At 46.1% G+C, this 25,861-nt stretch overlaps 1 protein-coding gene and 1 long non-coding RNA gene across 7 annotated transcripts in view; one reads left to right on the forward strand and one right to left on the reverse strand.

Moving 5' to 3' along the window:
• BSN (bassoon presynaptic cytomatrix protein) overlaps positions 1-25,861 on the forward strand; it is a 479,044-nt gene that overhangs the window by 144,528 nt on the left and 308,655 nt on the right. The gene's annotated exons all lie outside the window — the stretch shown is intronic.
• Positions 17,565-25,051, reverse strand: LOC119566879. Its single transcript, XR_006292519.1, has 2 exons — positions 24,484-25,051; positions 17,565-23,078 (listed from the first exon to the last, which is right to left on the reverse strand). It is a non-coding gene; the product is annotated as an uncharacterized LOC119566879 (long non-coding RNA).

A 25,861-nucleotide genomic window follows, 5' to 3' on the forward strand; every position in this document is an offset into this window, starting at 1 on the left:
TGCCCCAGTTCTTGTGTACCCAGCTTTAGACTGCTTAGGCCAAATTCATCACTGATGTAATCCCACTGGAGCCAGTGGAGTTACACCAGGGATGAATATGGCCAGTGGGTCCCAATTTTCAACGATTCCTGTTATCTGCAGTTCCCGTTGACTGCAGATGAGAGGAGAGAGTACCTCTGTGTATGGTACTGAGGAAATGTAGAGTGCTGCATAAATAGCAAGGAGGGAGAGCCGATTTTCTGAGGCTGCTCTAAAGGGTTAGAACTAGGAGAACCTGGATGAGAGTGAGCAAAGGCAGTAAAAACATTCCCTGGTGCTGAGGTCTATTATGTCTGCCAAAGGAAGTAACAGGAGCTCCGTTGCTTGGCTCAAAGCACTGGAGGTTATGTGGGGGTGAACAAGACAGAACAAGAAGCAATGGTCTCAAGTTGCAGTAGGGGAGGTCTAGGTTGGATATTAGGAGGGTGGTGAAGCACTGGAATGGGTTATCTAGGGTGGTGGTGGAATCTCCCTCCTTAGAAGTTTTTAAGGCCCGGCATGACAAAGCCCTGGCTGGGATGATTTAGTTGGTGTTCGTCCTTGTTTGAGCAGGGGATTGGACTAGATGACCTCCTGAGGTCTCTTCCAACCCTAATATTCTATGAATCCTGTACTGGCTGGGAAAGTACAAATTAAGTTGCTTGCCCAGCATCACATAGGACATTTGTAGTAAAAGTGGGAGCGGAATGCTCCCAACTATCTGATATGCTAAAGCTGTGTTTTCTCCACTAGACCTCCATGTTCTCAGGCAAATTTCTTCAACTCTCCATAGCGTAGCTATGCCACCAGTAGAAGGGGCTGCTCATGCATACCTGGTTTTGCAGAGCACTTTGTGGTGATCTGTAGTGCAGTGTAAGCATCAAGCATTATTTTTAATCCCATGTTATAGAGCACCAGTAAGTGAGGTCTCTCTGTGAGCCAGGCTGGCTCTGCAAGGGGCTCAGAAACAGGCTCCTGGTCCCTTTCCCCAAGCTGACTCTGCTGGGGGCTTGGGACTAGGTTGCATCTCCCTCTCCTAGAGCTGCTCTGGGTTTGCCAGGGATCTCAGTATTGGACTGCAGCTTTCTCTTTTTGAGCTGGGCTGGCTCTGCAGTGCTAACAGCAGTGAAAACTTATTTTAGACACTGAGGTCAGCAGATGGGCCTCTGAATATGCCAGGGAGCTAATCTGTGAAGGAAGAAGAGGCCATTTCAGACTGTTAAAGGATAATAAATACAGAACTCCTAATGGATGTTATATTTTTGCATTCTGGTTGGTTGAGTATACAGTACGTGACAGATTTTCAACAATTTAGGCACAAGATCAAAATCATGAAGGTTGATTGATCAAAATGACATGGAGCTTTGTGAAGCAGAAGATTCCAAGAGGCATTGCCATGCAACAATCACTGCCAAAAACAGCCAAAAGAAAATACAAACTGAAATGAAGGGAATTTGCTACATCCTCGAAGTCGAAGGTACATGAGGATGGGAACTGGATGTGACAAATAGGGTCCTAACCAGAGGCAATGCCGAAGTCCATCTAGAAGAGACATTGAACTCCAGTCTACAAGTTACCTGCTACTGTCACTGGTGTAAAGGAAAGTGATAGCTGCACTGTGAGGTGGAGAGTCTCCATCAGATGTTGATGTAGTTGGAATCATTCCTTAATGCTGTTCACTGGTGACAGTGCTATGTAGATTTCACTTACCATGGCTCCCTTTCCCCACCCTTATCAATATCCCTATTAGTACAAGCCTCCAGACTACCCTGTCCTTGCTGGGAGGTACTGCCTAAGGGAACCTGCCTCTGGAGGCTAAGGCAATGGGGCCAAATCCCAGCCCTGGCTCAGAGCCCAGCCAGAGCGCTGTCACTAAGCTGGGCTCCACAGCTACCACCAACTCTTCAGATCCTGCTAGTGGAGACTCTTTACAGCAGCAGTGCAGAGCTGCTGACAAGACAGAGCCATAGAGACAAAATGACTCCTTATCCATTCCCCCGCTCCCCCCCCCCACCCCCCACCGTGTTGAGTTGTGTCACTGAGGAGTGACATTTCAGCTGCAGGGGTGGGATCTCCCAGCCCAGTAAGAGTGGAGCAGCCCGTGAGAGGAGAGGGGAAAGCAGCTCCCTGCTGAGGGCCAGTGCCAGCTCCATTTGGAGCAGCCAGCTAGGCAGAGTACGGGTCCAGTCTAATGAAGGAATCCCCCATTTCCAGGGTGAGGAGAAGGATGCAGTAGAACCTCCTTCCCTACAAGTCAGTCATAGCTGAAGGTGTAATCAGGTGGCCTGCCCCTTCCCAGTTTAGGCAGCCAGCCAGCCCTGTTCATTTCTCAGACCCAGCTGGCAGAGTCAGCACTAGGCATAAGCAAGCTAAGCAATGGTTTAGGGCCCTGAGCAGCTCAAGGGGGCCCCCTATTAGCGTATTATTGTGGGGGGGGGACAATATTCCTGCTTAGGGTCCCCAATAGGCTAGCACCACCTCTGCCAGCTGGGAAGGGGTCAGTGGTTCCTATAAAGGGCTGAGAGAGCACACTTGGAAGGGAGCTGCAGGAGGGAGATTGGCTCCTGTGACTAGCCATGGAGCAGAGTGAAAGGCTTCTGGGCCCCAGCAGCCTACTGTGGTTGTGAGTTTGTTACTTTGCAAGTTCTTGTTTGAATTAATAAAATAGTGCCCTGGAAGAAGGGCCTGAAAGACTTTGGGTATGACAGAGAGTCCCTCATGGGCTGGGGAGCCAGGCCATCATCCCACATGGGCGGGGAGGAGGGGTGGATTGGTGATGAGCTCCTGGAACTTGGGGGAAACTGGGGCAGTAACTAGCCTGAAGCTAAACAGTGTAGCTGACACTGCTGCCAAGGGGCTGGTCTCTTCCTCTCCTCACAGATACCTCCACCAAGGTTACTGAGTCCCATGTGTAGTAGACACCCTTGCCTAGAATCTGTAGGCTTAGAATGATTTGATTTTTCTTGGTAAACCTGTTCAATGTGGATTTCATTGTACACCCACAAACCGAGGACAAAATATTTCCATTAATAATAATTGAAATTAACAGATAGGCAAAATAAGAAAAATGCTGCTTGAGATCTTATTACAGTTTGGTTTAAGGATATTTATTTTGCATAATTTGACATGATGCTGGCAATTTGTGTTTGGCTATAAAGCTTGAACTTTTTGTATCTGTGTCTATTGTCATTAAATAATTATTGTTTGACATCCCCCATAATTTCTTCAACCATGAAAATTATATATACAAAAATAGAAAAATGTGCTTAAAACCCATAATTTTGAGCAACTGTGAAAATGTCAATTAATTAAAAATTGACAAAATGTTTAAAAATAAACACTGATGTTATCTGTCAAAATCATAAATATACAGAACTCTGCCAAGCCTGAGGAGCTGTGTAGGGTCAGAAATAGGGCAAACCGTGCCTCTCTCTAGTTGGCCCTCTTCTGGGCTTCCATGGGTACAGTAAGGAGTGACTGAGCATGTGCACCATAGAGCTACCATGCACAGGAATAAGAGGCCTACGTGGCCCTTGGCTGGGTCAGGATTTGGCCCATGCAGGCTGAATTAATCTGTGTTATCTGACTTCTGTACACACCTTATGTTTATTGGAATCAGTGGGATGAGAGAGCCAATGACATTTCTTTTTTTGTAGGGATCTGAGTTCATATGGGCCTTTTTGTGTTTTCTGTCCATCCCCAGGATGTGCGGGGTGGGAGATTCTTAGCCCTGGGGTATGAGAACTTTGTGGTTCCTATAAGGATACAGTTTAGGGATCCAGTGGTTTTTAAATGAGGTGGCAATCAGGTAACAGGATTAAAGTCTCATCCCCTCCTGCCTAGATTCCCTCCTTGGATCTTGACTTCTGTACAGGGCTTTTGAGCTTGGAATAGCACAGCTGCTGTGGGCAGGTATGGCAGTTACTCAGGGATCCCTCACAGTGGCTTAGGGAAGGCCGCTACCCAGCACAAGCTGAATGAAGCTGTGGAAGTATAACATTGTATAAGTATAACGTTGTATAAGGGGACATGCTGGATACATTGTATATGAGAAGGCATGCCAAAACATGTTACAAAGTATCTGAGGGAGCACACGTAGGGACAGTTAGCTTTTGAATGGAGAAGCAATTAAGATAGAGCCAGCACGTCTAAGAAGCAGGCATCAGAATGGAAGGTGTGAAGGGCAATTAGTTAAGTTAACTGGAAGCTGTTAAAGGAGATTGTTAAGGGTGGCAGGTAATTGAAGATACGTGACTGGTCTCAGGGATCTCGAAGGGTGGTGACTAAAATCTTTTTCTTCTTTTGTCTGTAACTTCTCTGTAACTTGTTCTCCAAAAAACTGTATAAATTAAGAGACACAAGCCCCACTCGGGGGGCTCACTTCTAAATGTATTAGCAGAGCAGCTTTGCTAATAAAACAGAGTGGTCTGATAAATTGTGAGTCTGAGTCAAACTTTGACAATTTGGAGGTTCCACCGAGATGGCAAGCGGCTTCACTGAGGCTGTGTGATCCCTGACTGCCTTGGAGGACGATCGTGGCAGCTGGCACCTGGACGCTTAGTCCAAGCGATCCTCCACAAGACAGAAAGGTACACAGCAGCAGCGCAGTCTACGCCATTGAACTTGTTGGTTCCCACTCTGTTCGGGTAGGGGTCTTTGGATCCAGCTTCTGGAATCAGATGTCTCAGGTAATTATTATTTTTGTGCTTTAACTGGTTTGAGGACTGTCTTGTCTTTGTGTCTATCCGTCTTCCCCGTGGTGTGTGTGTGAATCTGGGAGCCATCTCTGTCCAGAGACTGGCTGACCGAGGGGTTCCCGTCCCCACGGTCTGAATAAGTGGAATCTGCACAGCTGCAGCCGCACCACGCCTTGGGTATAACCCCTGGTGTGAAAGCAAGGGCAGTTGAGGCAGTAGCCTGTGGGCTCCTTTCTGTGTGTTGCACCGGGTACCGCTCTGCTGAGCCTGAATTTCCTTCTTGTGTGAGTGCTGTGTGAAGTCCTCCTGGATGCGTAATCAGAAGTCTAAGGTAGAACAGTTCCCTAAGGGAACTCCAGCTTATTTTATGTATTTTAGGAGGGGTCCGGACTCTTGTAGGTTTCTTGAAAAATGGTCCAAATTAGCTCTAGAGAACCCCAAATTACAGTGGCCACTGTTAGGTTCTTGGGACAAGGATCGAGTGGACGCTTTAAAAAGCAAACTCGTCCTCCCAAAAACCAAATTGGAGAGAGGAGAAGTAGACTGCTTCATGCAGTGGTGGGAAGAGGCAAATCATAGATGGACTGAGTCAAAACTCACCTCTCTTAAAAATTCTATCAAAAAACTAACAGTTCAATTGCATGCAGTCTCTCCCACCACTAGTCCGAGCGCTCCCCTTTGCCCAGTCCTGTGCAATGATCCAGATCAAACCCGACCCCCACCATACTCCTGCGTAAATAAGAAATCAGAAAAGGAAAAATCTTCAGTGACTACAGATAATGAAAGTGAAGAAGATACCCTCATTGGCGTCGCAGCTCTGCAAAATATTATGAAGAAGAAATCCAAAGCAGACTGCAAAGATTCTCTTGACATCTCTTCTTGGAAAAGAGAACCTGATGGGAGGTTAATGAGAGACTCTGATCAAACAGTTGTGGCACCCTTACGAGTCCTTAAGATGGGAGAAAGTGAGTCCATATGGGACTATAAGCCCTGGACTCGTACGGAACTTTTATCTATAGTTAAAAGTTTTCCCAAACCACAGGAAAACTCTGTCAAATTTGCTGAGGAGTTTCTGTTAATCTGTGAAACCTATGAACCCTCTGAGACAGATCTCCTCCAACTGTGTAAATTGTTAGCTCCTGCCAGTTATTATGAAAAATGGTTGGCTGCCGCAGACTGGCCAGCTGAGGCACGCCACTCAACCATAAAAAGTACTGGCCCAGATTCGGCATACAGAGACCGGTGTATGGCTCTTTGGAAGCGCCTGCATCAAGCCATTCCCAAAGTGTAGTCTCCCAAAACAAACTGGACAGCAATACGTTGCTGTAAGCAAGGGCAAGGAGAAAGCCCAGGCGACTATAGGTCCCGGCTAACTGATATTTTCCTAGAACATTCAGGAATACAAGAGCCCGATGTAAATGGGCAGGGGGCCTTGGCACATGCATTTGTTGATGGTCTTCTCCCTGCCAAAGGCAGCATGTTAAAACGAATAAGTGTGGGATGGGAGACTGAAACCATGGACAAATTGCTGGCAGTAGCAGAGCATTGCCACCGCACTTTAAAAGGAAAGGAGGAACAGTCCTCCCAAAAGTTAATGGCTCTGCAGATACAGCATTATTCAGGACTAAGCAGACCACACCGGGGACAGGGAGGGGGTTGTGGAAGGGGGCGGGGGGCTGGATTAACTGGGGTTTGTAACTACTGTAAACAGCCTGGACACTGGAAAAAAGAGTGTCCAAGACGACCTAATAATTGTATGGGAAATCAAGTGAACCCCCGCTGGTTCCTCCAGCTGATCCCCAACCCTATTTTTCACCCCAACAATGACGGGATGCTGGGGAACCTCACAAAGTTTTAGCTCCCTTATTACCTCTGTCCCCTACTGGAGAATGTGTCCTGACTGTAAATGATCTCTCTCTCCCTTTCCTTGTTGATACTGGAGCTTCTCTTTCTACAATCCGCACCACTGACTTGCCTGAGGTTCCCTGATCTGGAAAATCTGTGTCTGCTGTTGGCATTACAGGGATCCCTACATCTTTTCCCCTCTCAAAACCTTTGTCTGTTCAGGTCGGTCCCCTCTCTGAGGAGCATGCATTCCTCCTCTCTGATTCCACCCCTGCAAACCTTCTGGGACAGGACTTGCTATGCAAACTTGGCTGTTCTATTTACTGCTCCCCAGATGGTGTCTATCTGCAAATCCCTCAGTCTTCCTTATGACAGGTTTCAGAGTAACAGCCGTGTTAGTCTGTATTCGCAAAAAGAAAAGGAGTACTTGTGGCACCTTAGAGACTAACCAATTTATTTGAGCATGAGCTTTCGTGAGCTACAGCTCACTTCGTCGGATGCATACTGTGGAAACTGCAGAAGACATTATATACACACAGAGACCATGAAACAATACCTCCTCCCACCCCACTCTCCTGCTGGTAATAGCTTATCTAAAGTGATCATCAAGTTGGGCCATTTCCAGCACAAATCCAGGTTTTCTCACCCTCCGCCCCCCCCCCACACACACACACAAACTCACTCTCCTGCTGGTAATAGCCCATCCAAAGTGACCACTCTCTTCACAATGTGTATGATAATCAAGGTGGGCCATTTCCTGCACAAATCCAGGTTCTCTCACCCCCTCACCCCCCTCCAAAAACCACACACACAAACTCACTCTCCTGCTGGTAATAGCCTATCCAAAGTGACCACTCTCCTTACAACGTGCATGAAAATCAAGGTGGGCCATTTCCAGCACAAATCCAGGTTTTCTCACCCCCCCATCCCCATACACACACAAACTCACTCTCCTGCTGGTAATAGCTCATCCAAAGTAACCACTCTCCCTACAATGTGCATGATAATCAAGGTGGGCCATTTCCAGCACAAATCCAGGTTTTCTCACCACCCCCCCCCCCCCAACACAAACACAAACTCACTCTCCTGCTGGCAATAGCTCATCCAAACTGACCACACTCCCCACAATGTGCATGACAATCAGGGTGGGCCATTTCGAGCATAAATGCAAGTTTAACCAGAACGTCGGGGGGGGGGGTAGGAAAAAACAAGGGGAAATAGGCTACCTTGCATAATGACTTAGCCACTCCCAGTCTCTATTTAAGCCTAAATTAATAGTATCCAATTTGCAAATGAATTCCAATTCAGCAGTTTCTCGCTGGAGTCTGGATTTGAAGTTTTTTTGTTGTAAGATAGCGACCTTCATGTCTGTGATTGCGTGACCAGAGAGATTGAAGTGTTCTCCGACTGGTTTATGAATGTTATAATTCTTGACATCTGATTTGTGTCCATTTATTCTTTTACGTAGAGACTGTCCAGTTTGACCAATGTACATGGCAGAGGGGCTTTGCTGGCACATGATGGCATATATCACATTGGTGGATGTGCAGGTGAACGAGCCTCTGATAGTGTGGCTGATGTTATTAGGCCCTGTGATGGTGTCCCCTGAATAGATATGTGGGCACAGTTGGCAACGGGCTTTGTTGCAAGGATAGGTTCCTGGGTTAGTGGTTCTGTTGTGTGGTATGTGGTTGTTGGTGAGTATTTGCTTCAGGTTGGGGGGCTGTCTGTAGGCAAGGACTGGCCTGTCTCCCAAGATTTGTGAGAGTGTTGGGTCATCCTTCAGGATAGGTTGTAGTTCCTTAATAATGCATTGGAGGGGTTTTAGTTGGGGGCTGAAGGTGACGGCTAGTGGCGTTCTGTTATTTTCTTTGTTAGGCCTGTCCTGTAGTAGGTGACTTCTGGGAACTCTTCTGGCTCTATCGATCTGTTTCTTCACTTCCGCAGGTGGGTATTGTAGTTGTAAGAATGCTTGATAGAGATCTTGTAGGTGTTTGTCTCTGTCTGAGGGGTTGGAGCAAATCCGGTTGCCCCCCCCACCCTCCCGGGATGCCACATAATGTACTGGGGTACCACTGCACCCGACCCACCAGCCTGGGTTCCCTTAACACCGTACTGTTATGCAGCCTGTCAAGTCCTTTCCCAGGCTTCAGGCTGCACTTTATTAGCATGCATACAGGTAGGGACACACCCAGCTGCAGAAACACAGACACTAGCTCTGCCTGGGAAGGCTCAGCTAAGGAACTGTCTGGTTACTCAAGCGCACACCCTTCTCTAGAGTGCAAACCCAAAATTATACCTTCTTGTGCTGAGCAGAGAACGGTACAGTGTAAGCTCATAAAATTCACCCTCTCCCTCAATGTGGAGAGAGATATGCACAGCTTTTTGCCCCCCATCCTAGTTATGAGTTGCACAAACTCGTCTTAGAGAAAACAAAAAAGTTTATTAACTACAAAAAATAGATTTTTTGTGATTATAAGTGATAGCAAACAGATCAAAGCAGATTATCTTAGTAAAAAAATGGAAACTGAGCTTAACATACTAGGTAGGGTGAGAATTTGATAATTGGTATCCTGAGTGATAAACAGGCTGGCAGATTCTTAAGGCACAAGTTGCCTTGGCTTTCCCAGGTTTTCATACACAGGCTAAAAATCCTTCTAGCCTGGGGCGATCACTTCCCACAATTCAGTCATTGCCCCTCAGGTGTTTCCAGGTGTGTTGTTGCAAGGAGGGTCAGGTTCCCCCAAGATGTCATTGTCCCCCTTTTATATCTTCTTCCCACTTGCTATAAAGCTATTTTGCTGTGCCCTGGGTCAAACAGTTCCCATGGTGCAGTGCAATCTCTGAGAAGTTTGTATTGTACACAATTCCTGGGGTAATCCTTGTACTTGAGTGCATTTCCTCACTAAGACATTAACATTGTTTGGCCTTTTTACTGTTGTACCTGAAAGGCTGCTTTTGGATGCTTTCAACCTCATAACATGTTTCAGTAACACATACATAGCCAAACTTCATAACTTCCCATATGACAATAATACATACCATCCAATGAGATATTGCTGTGTAGCAGATCAAGACTTTTAGACTGATACCTCACAAGACATACTTTGTACAAAACAAAACATATCCTAATTACATGACATGGTGAATATTGGATGTCAGGGTGTCACAGCCCTCTCCTCATTGCTGCTCAGTAACTCATCAGCTGGTGGCAGACTTACCCACTGGGACAATTGGCATCAGCTCAGACAGTAGGGCCATGCTCAGGGGCAGAAGCACTTTTCACAGGAATCTGGTTGCAAGGGGCACTGAGCTCAGCTAGCATAGCCCCACATTTGGGGAGGGCAGAATCAGGCCAGCTGGAGGTGTGCTGATTCCACAAGTCTCCCAGGGAGCCTCTGACAGCAGTGCCATGGTCAGCCTCCCTACAGGGCATTGCCTTCTGCAGAGCAAAGCAACAGAAATTCCCAGAGGGCCAAAGGAAGGGTTCAGTTATGGGGAAAGAGCGGAGTAGCTGTAGCTCAGCTCAGCTAAGGAACGACTTGGGGGGAGGGCTGTGAGAACTGTCTGTAGACACCTGAAATAGGAAGATTTAGTGTGAGATGAGGAGCTAGAGGGGAAAGGTAGGACAATTGAGGATGAATATCTTGAAGAAAGGGCTGCCAGGGTTGTGGGCTCTGGACCTGATTTAAGTCCCATTTAAGTCAATGGGGCCCTTCCATTGACTGCAGTGGGAGCAGAACTGAGCTCTGTCAGATGGTGGGCAGATGAACCCAAGAAACCCAGAGAACCACATTGCTGCAGGCCAAATCTGCTCCTATCACTGTGCAGTACAAGGAAGCTGGCTTGTCTCCAGCACAGTTTCCTGTCCAGGGAGGTTGGGCTTTAAGCCCCTGTTTAACTGTCCCTGCAGTTGACCCACTGCACTATAGGACAGATCCCTAACATGCTTGGAACACATCTTGTGGGACTTACCCCATGTTAGAGTTTTTGGCTGTAACTGTGCTTGAAAACTATTTCAAACATGGTTACAGACCATAGTATGGAGAGGTTCTAACCCTGGGAAATACTTGAGTCATGTCACTTCATCCCTCTCCACTCAGCCTGGGCACCAGTGAGAACAGTAAGAGCACAGGAGAGACTGTCTCCCTGATCTTTGTTCTGATGCTCAGCACTATGGCAACCACCCACCGCAACCGCCAGGAGGAGCAATTGCAGGGAAAGTGTTGTCCAGCCCTGGCATCCCCAGGATGAAGCATGCTCCTTTGCCCCATCACCATCACTTATCCTGCCTGTGTCTCTTTCCATCCACACTCTGGCTGTCCTTCAACCATTGATCTCCTCTGATAATTTCACAAGGATCAGAGCTTAATGCTCAGAGCTATGGACAACAAGTTTTCAAACAATCCCTTAATTTTTAAAGTCACAAGAAGAGCCATGCAGCCCCCCTCCTGGCCCCCTCTCTCTTTGCAGCTTAGCTGGGCACAGCTCTAACTCTCCCCAACCAGACATCAAAAAGGAAATGAAGGTTTCCTAGGCAGCCATGTAACTAGACAATGTATGAAATTTCGTATTTTTTTTAAAAATCAAACAAAAATAAACATTTATTTCATCATGTGGACTCTCCACATAGGTCATCATCAGTGTGGGACCTCTAGATTCCCTGAGCAGACCTCTGCCTCCTGAGCCAAATGATTAGCTGGTAGTAGTAGAGCATTACCTTCTATATAGATCAGCCACTAGAGGGGGATGAGACACACGCTTTGCCAGAGGACTTCACAGCTATTTGTCGGGACTCCATTTCAATTCTTCTGACAAAAAACCTTGTTAATGCACAGTTAAGGTTGCCTGGTATATTGTGCCCCTTCCAGAACGTTGAGTTCAGCAAAACCTCAAGCTTCTGAAGACCAGGAAATGAACAGTTAAGATGCATGCCCACACAACCTTAACTCTGCCCTCTGAGCGCTGCTCCAATACATCCACAGCACAGACTGCCACTCTGCGTTTGCACTGTACAGGAGCTAGCTACACATGCGCTACACTCACACAGCCTAAGTGACAGGAAAAACACCACATCTGCTAAATTTCAGTCCCTTCAACAACCTCTTCACCCTTCTGTGCCATTTATCTTCCATTACCCTTAGATCACTCATCTCCCATCTAACAGCTGACAATCCCGATGGCAAGAAAACTCTTATTCCCTGCTACCGACACAACCTACACACAGTGCTGAAATGAGATATGCTGGATCTCTCAAGGTACACATGCATCTCTGTTCTTTGGTCACCCACAGGAGCTCAGAGTCCTCCCCCATCCCCATGCTCCAAGGACCACAGCCCTCCCCAGATCACCTCACGTCACAATCACAGCTCTGGTAAGCTGCTTCAACAAATTGCTCCACTATTCAATACAGCTACGCCTAACACAGTAAATGCTGCTGCAGTGCATGCAGATAATTGCCGGTAGCTAATGCCAGTTCCTGGGAGTGGGGTGGGAGAGAGGCAGAGTTTAGGTTCATAGACTCATAGAAGATTAGGGTTGGAAGAGACCTCAGGAGGTCATCTAGTCCAACCCCCTGCTCAAAGCAGGACCAACCCCAACTAAACCATCCCAGCCAGGGCTTTGTCAAGCCAGGCCTTAAAAATCTCTAAGGATGGAGATTCCACCGCCTCTCTAGATAACCCATTTCAGTGCTTCACCACCCTCCTAGTGAAATAGTGTTTCCTAATATCCAACCTAGACCTCCCTCACTGCAACTTGAGACCATTGCGTCTTGTTCTGTCATCCGCCACCACTGAGAACTGCCTAGCTCCATCCTCTTTGGAACCTCCCTTCAGGTAGTTGAAGGCTGCTATCAAATCCTCACTCACTCTTCTCTTCTGCAGACTAAATAAGCCCAGTTCCCTCAGCCTCTCCTCATAAATCATAAAAAGAAAAGGAGTACTTGTGGCACCGTAGAGACTAACCAATTTATTTGAGCATAAGCTTTCGTGAGCTACAGCTCACTTCATCGGATGTGCCCCAGCCCCCTAATCATTTTCGTTGCCCTCCGCTGGACTTTCTCCAATTTCTCCACATCCTTTCTGTAGTGGGGGCTCCAAAACTGGATGCAATACTCCAGATATGGCCTCACCAGTGCTGAATAGAGGGGAATAATCACTTCCCTCAATCTGCTGGCAATGCTCCTACTAATGCAGCTCAATATGCCATTAGCGTTCTTGGCAACAAGGGCACACTGTTGACTCATATCCAGCTTCTCGTCCACTGTAATCCCCAGGTCCTTTTTCTGCAGAACTGCCACTTGGCCAGTCGGTCCCCAGCATGTAGCAGTGCATGGGATTATTCCGTCTTAAGTGCAGGACTCTGCACTTGTTCTTGTTGAACCACATCAGATTTCTTTTGGCCCAATCCTCCAATTTGTCTAGGTCCCTCTGGACCCTATCCCTACCCTCCAGCATATCTACCTCTCCCCCCAGCTTAGTGTCATCCGGGAACTTGCTGAGGGTGCAAACCATCCCATCATCCAGATCATTAATGAAGATGTTGAACAAAACTGGTCAGACCCCTGGAGCACTCCGCTTGATACCGGATGCCAACTAGACATCAAGCCGTTGATCACTACCCGTTGAGCCTGACAATCTAACCGCTTTCTATCCACCTTATAGTCTATTCATCCAATCCATACTTCTTTAACTTGCTGGCAAGAATACTGTTGGAGACCATATCAAAAGCTTTGCTAAAGTCAAGGTATATCACGTCCACCACTTTACCCATATCCACAGAGCCAGGTAATCAGGTTGGTCAGGCATGACTTACCCTAGGTGAATCCATGTTGACTGTTCCTGATCACTTTCCTCTCCTCCTAGTGCTACAAAATGGATTCCTTGAGGACCTGCTCTGTGATTTTTCCAGGGACTGAGGTGAGGCTGTAGTTCCCAGAATTCTCCTTCTTCCCTTTTTTAAAGATGGGCACTATATTTGCCTTTTTCCAATCGTCCAGCCATGTACCTTAACTCTGGGTTCTAGCCCACGAAAGTTTATGCCCAAATACATTTGTTAGTCTCTAAGGTGCCACAAGGACTCCTTGTTTTTTTCCTGCTCTTACTGGTTTTCAGAAGTTAACACTGTAGTGTCCAGGAAGTGGATCTCTTGTGTGGACTGGTCCAGGCCGAGGTTGATGATGATTAGCACTACAGTGCTCATAAGCGATGGTCACATAAACACCACCCTATACTGGAAACCTACTGACCGCTATACTTACCTACATGCCTCCAGCTTTCATCCAGACCACACCACAGGATCCATTGTCTACAGCCAAGCTCTATGATGCAACTGCATTTGCTCCAACCCCTCAGACAGAGACAAACACCTACAAGATCTCTATCAAGCATTCTTACATCTACCCACCTGCTGAAGTGAAGAAACAGATTGACAGAGCCAGAAGAGTAGCCAGAAGTCACCTACTACGGGACAGGCCCAACAAAGAAAGTAACAGAACGCCACTAGCCATCCCCTTCAGCTCCCAACTAAAACCTCTCCAGCACATCATCAAGGATCTACAACCTATCCTGAAGGACGACTCATCACTCTCACAGATCTTGGGAGACAGGCCAGTCCTTGCTTACAGGCAGCCCCCCAACCTGAAGCAAATACTCACCAGCAACCACACACCACACAACTAAAACACTTACCCAGGAACATATCCTTGCAACAAAGCCCGTTGCCAACTGTGTCCACATATCTAATCAGGGGACACCATCACAGGACCTAATCACATCAGCCACACTATCAGAGGCTCGTTCACCTCCACATCTACCAATGTGATATATGCCATCATGTGCCAGCAATTCCCCTCTGCCATGTACATTGGCCAAACCGGACAGTCTCTATGTAAAAGAATAAATGGTCACAAATCAGAAAAAATCAGAAATCAGAAAATCAGAAAAAAAAATCAAAAATCGGAAAAAAACCAGTTGGAGAACACTTCTATCTCTCTGGTCACTCGATTACAGACCTAAAAGTCGCAATATTACAACAAAAAAACTTCAAAAACAGGCTCCAACAAGAGACTGCTGAATTGGAATTAATTTGCAAACTGGACACCATTAAATTAAGCTTGTATAAAGACTGGGAGTGAATGGGTCATTACACAAAGTAAAACTATTTCCCCATGTTTATTCCCCCCCCCCCATTGTTCCTCACACGTTCTTGTCAACTGCTGGAAATGGCCGACCTTGATTATCACTACAAAAGGTTTTTTTTCTCTCCTGCTGGTAATAGCTCACCTTAACTGATCACTCTCATTATAGTGTGTATGATAACACCCACTGTTCCATGTTCTCTGTGTATATTGTGACAAAGCTCTGTCCTTGCCTCCGTGGGTCCCCTGTTTCCTGGCGGAATTTGGTAGCCTCAGAGACTCACTGTGACCCTCCACGTAACCCTTCTCTCTCTAGAGACAAGGGTCACAGTCTACTGAGCCATTTTCATCATAAGCCAGCAAGGGAGGTGAGGAGAAGTTATCCTTCCTTGCACAGTCTCTGTTGTCTCCCAGTCTCAGTGATTAATCAGGGGGCAAAGGGTGGGGGGAGCCTGGCCCCCCCTCTACTCTGGGCTCCAGCCCAGGGACCCTAATGGTATCAGCTGTGGTAGCTGACCTTTTAGAAACATGGCATGTACAATTCCCTGGGCTACTTCCCCCACAGCAGGCCTCACTTCCTCAAGCTCCACTTCACTCTTACCTCAGGGCCTCCTTCCTTGTGCCTGATATGGTGTGCTACTCAGTCTCTCCAACAGCGCAACTTCCTCCCACAGCTCCTGACATGCACGCGCACCTGACTAACTGGGAGGCTTTTAACTAGTTTCAGCCAGCCCCTGATTGGCTTCAGGTGTCCCAATCAACCTAGCGTTCTCCCTGCCTTCTGGAAAGTTCTTAATTGGCCCCAGGTGTCTTAATTGACCTGGAGCAGCTGCCATTTCACTTATCCTGGTACCAGGGATTTGTTTAGCCTGGAGCTAATATATCTATCTCCCACTACTTTTTTATAGCCATCTGGCCTTGCCCCGTCACAATATAAAATCGTCCTACTGTATTTTCCAATGCATGCATCCGATGAAGTGGGCTGTAGCCCACGAAAGCTTATGCTCAAATAAATTTGTTAGTCTCTAAGGTGCCACAAGTACTCCTGTTCTTTTTGCGGATACAGACTAACACGGCTGCTAGTCTCAAACAGTCTATGGCCCTGCAGCCTCCGGGTTAGGGCAGACAGTTGCACTGGGGGAACTAGCCCTCTGAGCAGGGCAAAATAAAGCAGTATGGCACCTTGAAGTTACTCTGCTGCTTGTCTGCGCTGGCCGGTGGCTGGTTGCACAGTGGGATACCCACACCTGGTGCGCTGTACTCTGCATCTATACAAGCATTCTTGGTGAGTACGTGCACCACTGACAAGGATGTGCACAAGTGATGTACTAACTGCAGTGGCTGTATGCTGATGTAATTTAGATCAACATAACTCTGTAGTGTAAACATGGCCTAAATTGTGACAAGTGAGGGGTTGCTCACAGTTTCCTTCAGCTGATCAGGGATTGTTTCAATGTTTCAAGAGCACAAGGGCTTTGGAGGATAATCCAGTATGTATGGTCTTGTGGAGAAGGCACTAATCCAAAACTCAGGAGATTTTGTGGCCACATCCTTGGTGGCTGCAAGGGGCTGTGGGATTGCAATAACAGCAGTAAATCGAAAAGGAGTACTTGTGGCACCTTAGAGCTAATGCTCAAATAAATTTAGTCTCTAAGGTGCCACAAGTACTCCTTTTCTTTTTGCGAATACAGACTAACATGGCTGCTGCTCTGAAACCTAGCAGTAAATCCTGGTTGGTTTGAGGGGGAGAGTGTCCATCTGAAGAAGGGCTGGGTGCACGGTGGCTGTTGTTTGGGTGGGGGTGGGTTGAGGGGATGGGCTGGAGGGTGGGAGGTACTGCTGATGGATGGTGGGATTGCTGGGGGATTGGAAAGATGCTGAGAAAAGGTACGTCTGGGTGGTACGTGGGGGTGATACATCTGCCCACACTGTCTCTTAGGCTCACTTAAGAATGCTATAGAGCTAGCTGAGTGCTTCATGCAGCTAGGACTCCAGCGTCAGGGCAGCGGAGCACAGCACAGTGTGATGGGGGACAGGGCAACAGCTGGAGGAGGGAGAAGAGCTTCTTCTGCCCTCCCCTTAGCTCCCTCCTCTTGAGTCCTAGCTGGCCCTGGGTATTGGCAATACTGCTGCGGCCCCTTGCCTATCGCTTAGTGACCTGCCTGCATGTGGTGAGCCAACCCATTTGAGAAGATGAAGCAATGGCAGTGCTATGACACTGAAACAGGCCAAAGAGCTCAAGCCACAGAAGCCCGGCTTTTCTCAGTCACATGCATGTTAAATGTCCTTGTGGAGCAATCCAAGTCCAGCTGTTAGGAAAACAGTACACCTGAGCCATAGGGTTACCTTTGATTCCACAGCTGAGCCACTCCAAGGTCTGGATCTGTTTTGATAATGACATACACAACACATAGCCTCAATAATTAGTCCTTTAGGCATTTGGGATACTTTTTCCACCTGATTTATACCTGCATTACATTGTCAATGGTTGGTGTAATGTGTTGTATAGTTTAATGAGTCTCTGGAATGGGGATTGAAAATCCCAATTTCTTAGAAATGAGGTGTAGACTAAATAAACTGCCACAGGATAAAACAAGAAAATCTAACTGAACAGTGCATTATTAGCACAGTCATGAGGCAAAACTCAGGAACCACAGGAATATATTCATTTTTTTCTCAGTGAAATGCCTAAAGGGCTTTGCAGAAGAATCTCTGCCTACTTCTGTAATGGTTGCGTAACCTACATGCCTTCTTAGAGATACACAGTGAAGAACTAAGGCATTGCCAGTCTACTTAGGCTCAACATTTGATTGACTTTAAGATAGTTATTCCCACTGTTGTGGAAAAAATTACCACGCGTTGTGTTTGGATCAGAACAGCCTGAGGACCACTTTATTACAAGCATGCACGGGAATGACAGCCAAGCTGCCGACCCCCTCCGAAAGGGAATACAAAAGCTTATATAGCTTAAAACCACAATCAATTACACACACTTCCTTATTAACATTTTCCTTATTAGGAATACATCAAAACAAGCTTTTTCCTGTTATTCACAGTTTGTTCATTTGCGGTTAATGCTTTCCTAACACTAGCAGTCACAACTATATTTCATAAGACTGACTATTAGAAATTGTTCTGCTTAAATTTTCGATTCTCTCTCTTCTCCTGCCCCTTGTACACAGTTATTTTAATCAAAGTTATCTTGGTCAAAGTTTGGGCCTACTCAGTTTTCCCTAATACCCCCCCTTTTGTGCTTTTAGCATAACTATTAGTCTTAAACCTTCATTTTTATTAAACCTTGTATTTTTGGTTTTAAATCAGATGGCTCAGCCTTTGGGGTTTTAGTTGAATGCAACGACAATGCATGGTTAGGATGAATATGGAAGGTGCTAGTATTATTACATCCTTTACAACAACAATAACATAATTCTAAACTAAACAACAACACTAAAAGCATTAACATTCCCATTGTAACAATATGATGGGGTTGTTGTATAGCCTTAGTCACAGAACACAATACATCATACTTAGTACATAAAGTAGACACTCTATAGGCTGTTTGAAAATCATTTTTTTATTTGATATATATTTTGAAGTATATGAATTGCTTTTGTAATTCAGAGATATTCTAGCCCTTTGGCACGAGTGAAAGCAAATTTTGGAATCGATCAGGTACTAAGGCAGTCCAATTAAAGGGTATCTGAAACTTAAGCGCTGATTGTAAAATTTTATCCGCAGGCCAATAAATAATATTGCCTGCAGCGGTGGTGAGATTGAAATGTATGTCTTGCAAAGTGGTGGCCTTAACATACACACAGCTATTGTTCGATTGGAAAAGCAGGTGTCCTGTCAGGGTAGTTCCTTGTCCCTTACTCTCCCAACAAACATTGTCATGTACTGTGACAACTTCCCCGGACTTCAGTTTGCATACACACTGGAGCTGTGGGGGTTCTAACGGCCAGAGTGTCCATTGACTTCCTATCCCTATCCAAACGTTGGGTGTTATTCCAGGAGCACTGACTATGAATTGATTAGGCATACCAGGTAATTTAATTTTCCAAATGTCTTGGTGAATTATCCAATCCCACATGCATCCTCCCCATGGACCCGGCAGGATTCGGTATGTGGGAGCCCACACCCCTCCAACGGGTCAGTATGCCTGGAAGGAGCATTGCGAATGTCTTCGCTTCCACCCAGAAAGTTTCCAAGTATGTCTCCAGGGCCATAGATTAGATGATACTTCTGAAGTATTTGTAAAGGCAGTGGGCCAAGTTTGATGCTCAAGATCACTCCAAATGGCCATCAGCTGGTCATTCAGGAAATCCGAATTTCTAAACATGCCAGATCCCACTGCAATGGCTTCCCAGCCTCAGTGATATTTAGAACTATTGTTGTCAGCAGTTTCTGGGTTATTGAACTAAGGGCAGAAATAACACATAATTCACCAACTCCAGCCTGCACGTGAGTTAACTGTGCTCCAGTAATAAGACCTGTGGCCTTTTTCAATTGTCCCAGTTTTTCTTCATGCTGCTGGCCTTTATAAATGTTCCAAACCGCAGCCATGCTATTGGCTTCATCCCATAAGCGTCCGGCCAGGTCCCTCTTTTTTTTTTCCCTAGAGGCAACCCAGGCCCTTTGCGGAGCTAACCTAATAGCAGCCCCTTTTGAGCAATTTGGATATATAGAGGTGACTTGAAAACTGGATAAGGGCAGTGTGAATGTGACAGTTCCTAGTATACCATTAATCACGGTCCATTGACATTTTAACCCGTCCTTTCTCTGTGAAGGGCTGTACCACAATTCTTGGTTAGTTACTTGCAAATGCTTCTGGGAGGCAGCAGCATCGAGTGCATAGGAAGGGGTATGTTGCAATATGGTGCAGGTTAAATTATCAGTTTCTGGAATAATTTTAATACAGATATATTTTTCCATGGCAGAGCAAGCTCTTTGAGTATACGTTTGATTATTTACTAGTTAGATGATCAAATAACAGTAAGGGCCTACTTCATCCAATACACTGCGGCATTCAGGAGTGGCCATCATATTTACCCCATCAAAGAACCCATTAATCTCAATTTTTGGTTCCTGGGGCTCATTTGTAGTAATATTATCTATTTCTATTTTCACCGACCCATTTGTTTTCTACTCAATTGTTCGCTCATATGAACTATTCTGAACTTTAAAAAAATATTTTTTTTAACAAAATTTTAGTAAATCACTAAGATGTGAAGGCCTGGGCCATTGGGTTTCATTAGAATATACAGTATTATCTGTATTCGGGTAAATTTTAGGGGTGGTGACAGAGGTGGAGGGAATGGTGGGAGTAATGTCTATGGTAGCAAGGTGTTTTTGGTATTCATCCTCTGGAAGCCAGTTAGGGAGGGTACTTGTCAGTAAGCACAGAGCCCAGCCCCCAGAAAAAACCCACCCCACCACTCAACTCCACATTTCCAAGTGCGATCCCCACAATTCCCTCCCTGCCAATTAACAATACTTTGTCTTTTCCACCAGGGCCAATTCTTAATGTCTTTTGTAGTCAGGAATCCCTGGACTTTGGTGGTTTCAGCAGGGCGAGTGTTACTTCTTCTTTCTTGGAACAGCCGTGGTTTAGCTTTAGGCAGGGGAGAGGTTACTAGCACATCACCCTGTAATGGTTTGGTTCTTCTAGCAAAGTCCAAATGCACAGTAGCTCTGTCAGTGGATAAGGGAGAGGTTACTAGCACTTCACCTTGTTCTTTTCTCCTGCTGTCCAAAAGGAACAGCAGCATCAGTCAGAGGATCATCCCAAGGTGGAGGGATGGCAGTCAGTCCCTGGCACCCCACAGCTGTGTTGGTAATTAACAGGATTTGGTAAGGGCCTCTCCAGCACGGGACCAGGGTGGTCTTTCACTGATGGACCTTTATATAGACCCAGTCTTTTGGTCCCAGCAAGTGGCAGGGTTGCTCAGGATTCTTGGATAGTGCTTCTTTTACCTGTGTATAAAGAGACCTGACACATTTCATTAGTGCCTGGCGATAATCAAGCATTGTGTCATCCATTAAATGAATGTCCCTCTGAGCCAGGGCCAGTGGGGGCGCAGCCAGTAGTCGCATCGGGAGCCCTGTTAGAATTTCATGAGGGCTGAGTCCAGTCTTTCGATTGGGAGTGGCTGTCATATTCATTAATGCTAATGGGAGGGCATTTGGCCACTTTAAATTCGTTTTAGCACAGATCTTGGCCAGTTTATTTTTCAAAATCCCATTTTGATGTTTCACTGTCCCGGCAGACTGCAGGTGGTGGGGGCATTGGAGATTGTGTTGGATCTGTAAAGCTGCACATAAGTTGTTATAATTTGTCCAATAACCTTAGGTCCACTATCACTGTTGCTACTCACAGGTTTGCCAAATCGTGGTACAAAATCCTGTAACAAAGCTTTACAACAGTTTTGGCATCTGCCTTTTTACAGGGAAAGGCCTCAACCCAGTTGGAAAATACATTAACTAAAACTAACACACTTATAATTACAACATTTAGACATTTAAATAAAATCAATCTGAATATTTACAAAAGGTCCCCAGGAAGGGTGATGTGCTGCCTGCCTATCCTTGACAGCTTTACCAACACTATGTTGCTGGCAGATTACACACTGTTGGCAGTATTGCTTAAAATATTCCTTTCTTTACAAATACCCTTGCTGATTGCAGGCAAAACTGAGGAATTACTCCCCATATTTTCCTGTATTTGTTTTATAGGCAGGTCAAGTTTCAATGGCTTTCTATCTTTATTATGTAGGTGATTTGCATTAACACAGACATTCTCGGCTTGCTTTTGGATTCAAAGTGATCAGCTGCTTAGAGACTTTGTCTCAAAAGGACACAATTAACTTCTAACTCCTGCTTTTAAACACACATTGATTTGAAAAGGAAAGCACAACCCATTTTGGCTCCCCTTTGGCAAAGTGACCATTGATTACCCAGAGCCACCTTAAGACTTAGTGTGGGGCACTGACTACAGCTTTTATCTGCTATTTGTTACCAAAACAGATTTAAAATCTTTTCCCATTTTCCTGGCTTTGACTGCCCTGCTGCAGCACAACTTTGGTCTTTATTTAAAAACATTTTAAATCTTGTAAAGCATTAAGTCACCTTAAGGATTAAATGCTAAATACCAAAATTAAACAACACTAGTTTCTTTTGTCTGGCAAAAGTATTTTTCAGTTTTACAGTTTTAAAACAACACCAATTCATCTTAAACTTATAAAACAAAGATTGTATACACCAGGAGTGTTTTTTAGCAAATTTGACTAACTTGTTCATAGTTAAATGATTCCACTTAAATAGCCTCTTGCCTGGATTATCTACAGACATTCCCAAAAGGAATGGCTGCAAAGAAACCAAGAATTTTCTTTTCATAACACCGTCTTTTAACATTTGTACAAAGTTTCACTGCTTAATTTCCTCCAGTAACTAGAAAATTAACCTCTCACTTTCTTTCTTTTTACTTCCTCTAACTGTGGTTGCCTGCTTGTCTGGGCCCGATCCTTTTTTCCTTGCTGTATTATTCCTTTCCATGGGCACAGGCATTGTTTGACTACCAATTTAGCAATGAGGGTGGGCTTTTCGACTAACCCCTACCCCTCCTGGTCCCTTTCCTTAACAATATCACTCGCAAGGGTCACCCGAATTATCCCCCGTGAGTCTTGCCACTTGGACAGAACGCACATGTAATATGCAGGGGTGCCCTCCCGTGGTGAGGGGGGAACTTTCAGACTGTCCCCCATGCATCTTCCAATCACACATGCCCTGTCTGCTTGCGGCTCATAAGCTAAAGAAAATTCTTACTCTCTCACCTTCCCGGGAAAGGGTCCACTGGGGTCAGTGGCTCATAAATAAGGAAAAGTTCCTATCCACTGGGTTACAAGATTCGGCTGACCCCCCTTTTATTCATTCATACACACCTATTTACATACACACACATTCATTCCTCATATCCAGATGCATCTTATTTAACAATAACCTTAATCCTTTATGTCCAGACTTAATACAACCTTTCCCTTATTTGAGGCGGTAACAACCCCTCAGCACCGGTGCATTGTAGGAAAGGATAGTAGCAGGGCTAGAGACAACGGGAAAGGTAGGGAGAACAGCAGCATTAACAGCACAGTGAAATGGGGGAGTTACACTCACGGACCGTAGGAATTATGGCTTTTCGCTATATGAAGGAGGGGATTACTGGTCAAATTCCTTCCTCAGCCTGTTTTCAGAGAGGGTACTGCTGCACCTTGGGAAGGGGTCTTGCTGGGTTTAGGAGAACTTTACCTGGTTGGGCGGACCCAATGTACCCAACCTGGTCAGCATGATCAGCCCACAAGGAGTGGGGGGATCTTAGCCAGCAGTTCCTGTTGCAACGAGGAAGGGCTGGGGTTGGTCTCCCTCTTGGAGCGTCCATGTTCATTTTAATTTACATAGCAAGCCTTTCCCAAAATGTTAACCAGTGAGCAAAGGCTGAGGAGGAAGGCATGATGGTCAGACAGAGGACCGATAGAAATGGTCAGAGGTAAAGAGATGGGGTGGGGATTAGGAATATCGCCCACCCCTACTGCAGTTTAAATATAAGTTTATAGGATCTTCAGATGGAGCTGGGGGGGGTGCCCCAAAGAGGCCTTAAAGGGTAGAGAGATATCTGCTGGCCAGCAGGGGCTTGGAAAACCCAATTTCTCTTTTGTCTTCTTTAATTGCGTTTTAAGTTTCTCTTGGGAGTCCTTGAGACTCCTCCTTTGAGATTCACAGTGCCGTTTTTTCTGTTTCTCCATACCAATCGAAATATGCATCAAACATTGGCCAGAAGTGCGCCTCTGAGGTGCACAATCCTGTCAAGGTTAAAACTTTCCCTCTAGGAGAGACTGTAATTTTGAATCATCCCTGGTATACCAATTCAATTTTTTCAGGAACTTGCAAGTAAAAGGACCGTAATTCGTGTATATGTAGTACACAGGTGTGCCTTTTGGCGGGATGGTGGCCCCTTTGGACTTAACGGCCCCCATTTTCTCCATTCCTGGCGTCCCAGTATAACAGTTCCTGGTGAGGCGGGGATCCCCTTGGATCCTCCGGTCCTCCCAGTATCCAACCTTCCTGGGGAATGTCCGATCCCCAGTCCCCGGTTCACTCTCACTCGAGTCACTCACACAGGAAAGGCTTATTTAAGACGTTCACAACTTTCTTACAGCCTCCCTTCAGCAAAGAGTGTCAGCTAGTCTCAGAGAGAATGGCGCCACTTACTCTGTTGCTTCAGGCAAGGTGACAAGACCAGTCAGTGGCTCATCAGACCACCTTCAGGCGGAGGAGGGGAACCAGAGGAAAGTGGGTGAGGGAATCCAGATAGTCACAGATGGTAGGGGATGGGGTCATACAATCCTAGACCCAGACAGACCCCCTCGCTGGTCATTCCTTGCAGGGGGAAACTGTCTTGGTTGGGGCTCTCATCGTAGCCCACTAGTTGGGGCCACAGAGCTTGCTTTAGAGACACCTCTGGTCACAAGCCAACGGCTTCGCAGAGAGCTCTGGGCGTCTTCCTGTGGCCCTTTCTCTCACTCAAACATTCACACTGGCACACAAAACAGAGGTCCACCCATAGACCTACCCAGCCATTCCCAGTGGCTCTTCCCGGGGAAACCAGAACCAGAAGGGCGTCAGGCATGTCTGTCAGCAAAATGTCTGAATAGAGCATGCAACTCACCCGAACCCAGAGCCTATTGGCAGTCCTCCACCAGAAACCCACAATAGAGCTTTCAAAAGGTCTCTTACCTTTCAGATGGGCCCTGGGTCTGGCGGGGAGCTGCTCGCGGTCCTCCGGTTCTGGGTGTCAGCTGTCTATCCGAATCACAGAACCATTTAATTGTTGTGGAAAAAATTACCACGCATTGTGTTTGGATCAGAACAGCCTGAGGCACACTTTATTACAAGCATGCAGAGGAACGACAGCCAAGCTGCCGGCCCCCCCGAAAGGGAATACAAAAGGCTATATAGCTTAAAGCCACAATCAATTACACACACTTCCTTATTAACATTTTCCTTCTTAGGAATACATCAAAACAAGCTTTTTCCTGTTATTCACAGTTTGTTCTTTGCTAGTGTTAGGAAAGCGTTAACCGCAAGTCACAGCTATATTTCATAAGACTGACTATTAGAAATTGTTCTGCTTAAATTTACCATTCTTTCTCTTCTCCTGCCCCTTGTACACAGTTATTTTAATCAAAGTTATCTTGGTCAAAGTTTGGGCCTACTCAATTTTCCCTTACATCATAAAGAAAAAGCAGATAAACATATGATACAGCAGTGGCTGAGCCCCCTCTGGATGGTCCCCAGTCTACTGTTTTGGACCCAACCTTTGGCTCACACATGTTTCTAAGCCAACTAGGTGTGAGCAGCATCCCAACACTGTTTCTAGTTCTGGCCTACAGGACACAGTCCTGGGGTGCAGACTCTTTCTTTGGCACCCTCCTTGGGATATGGTACTGCACAGTCCAGCTGCCATGAGGCCTGAAACAGGTGCTGAACCGGCCTAGCCTCCCCAGTCACTTATGTACACTCCCCTCAGAGCTCCACCTTCTTGAGCACTCTGGTTTATAGTTTAAGTTTTCAGGGACATGTGGCTGTTAAAGCAAGGAACACAGGGCTTTTGTAAGGGATTCCTTTGACACACCAATGCTTTCCTCATAGACAACACAGGAGTGTTACAGATCTAGGCAAAATAAAACATACCTGAATGCTGTCCTCTTTCTGAGCCCTTCCCATTCCTGAAAGTCCTTGTGACTTTTCACTACCGTTAGGACAAGGCAAACTCCTCCTACCCCACTCCTCCCCCTGAGAAGTCTCCTTCTAGGGATGAAATGGCTTCCTTGCTCAGAGAGGATTTCACTGTTAAAAGTAGGCTCTGACACCTTGTCTCTTTCTCCTCTTCCACTGGGAGTTTCTCAACCCCCCACCCCCCCCAACGCCACCCCATCCCATCCCACCCCACCACACCTGGAGGCTGCTGTGCAGAGTCATTAAAAGTCAGTGACTCAACTGGTACACCACCATTGTTCTACTAGCATAGGATTATTTGGTGTACTTGGCCCCTTGATTATCTTGTTTCAGTTTCCCAGTCACAGTCTGTTCTTGCTGCAGGATGGAGGTTCTA

The sequence above is a fragment of the Chelonia mydas genome, chromosome 7 (genome assembly GCF_015237465.2).
Source record: "Chelonia mydas isolate rCheMyd1 chromosome 7, rCheMyd1.pri.v2, whole genome shotgun sequence".
Lineage (NCBI taxonomy): Eukaryota > Metazoa > Chordata > Testudines > Cheloniidae > Chelonia > Chelonia mydas.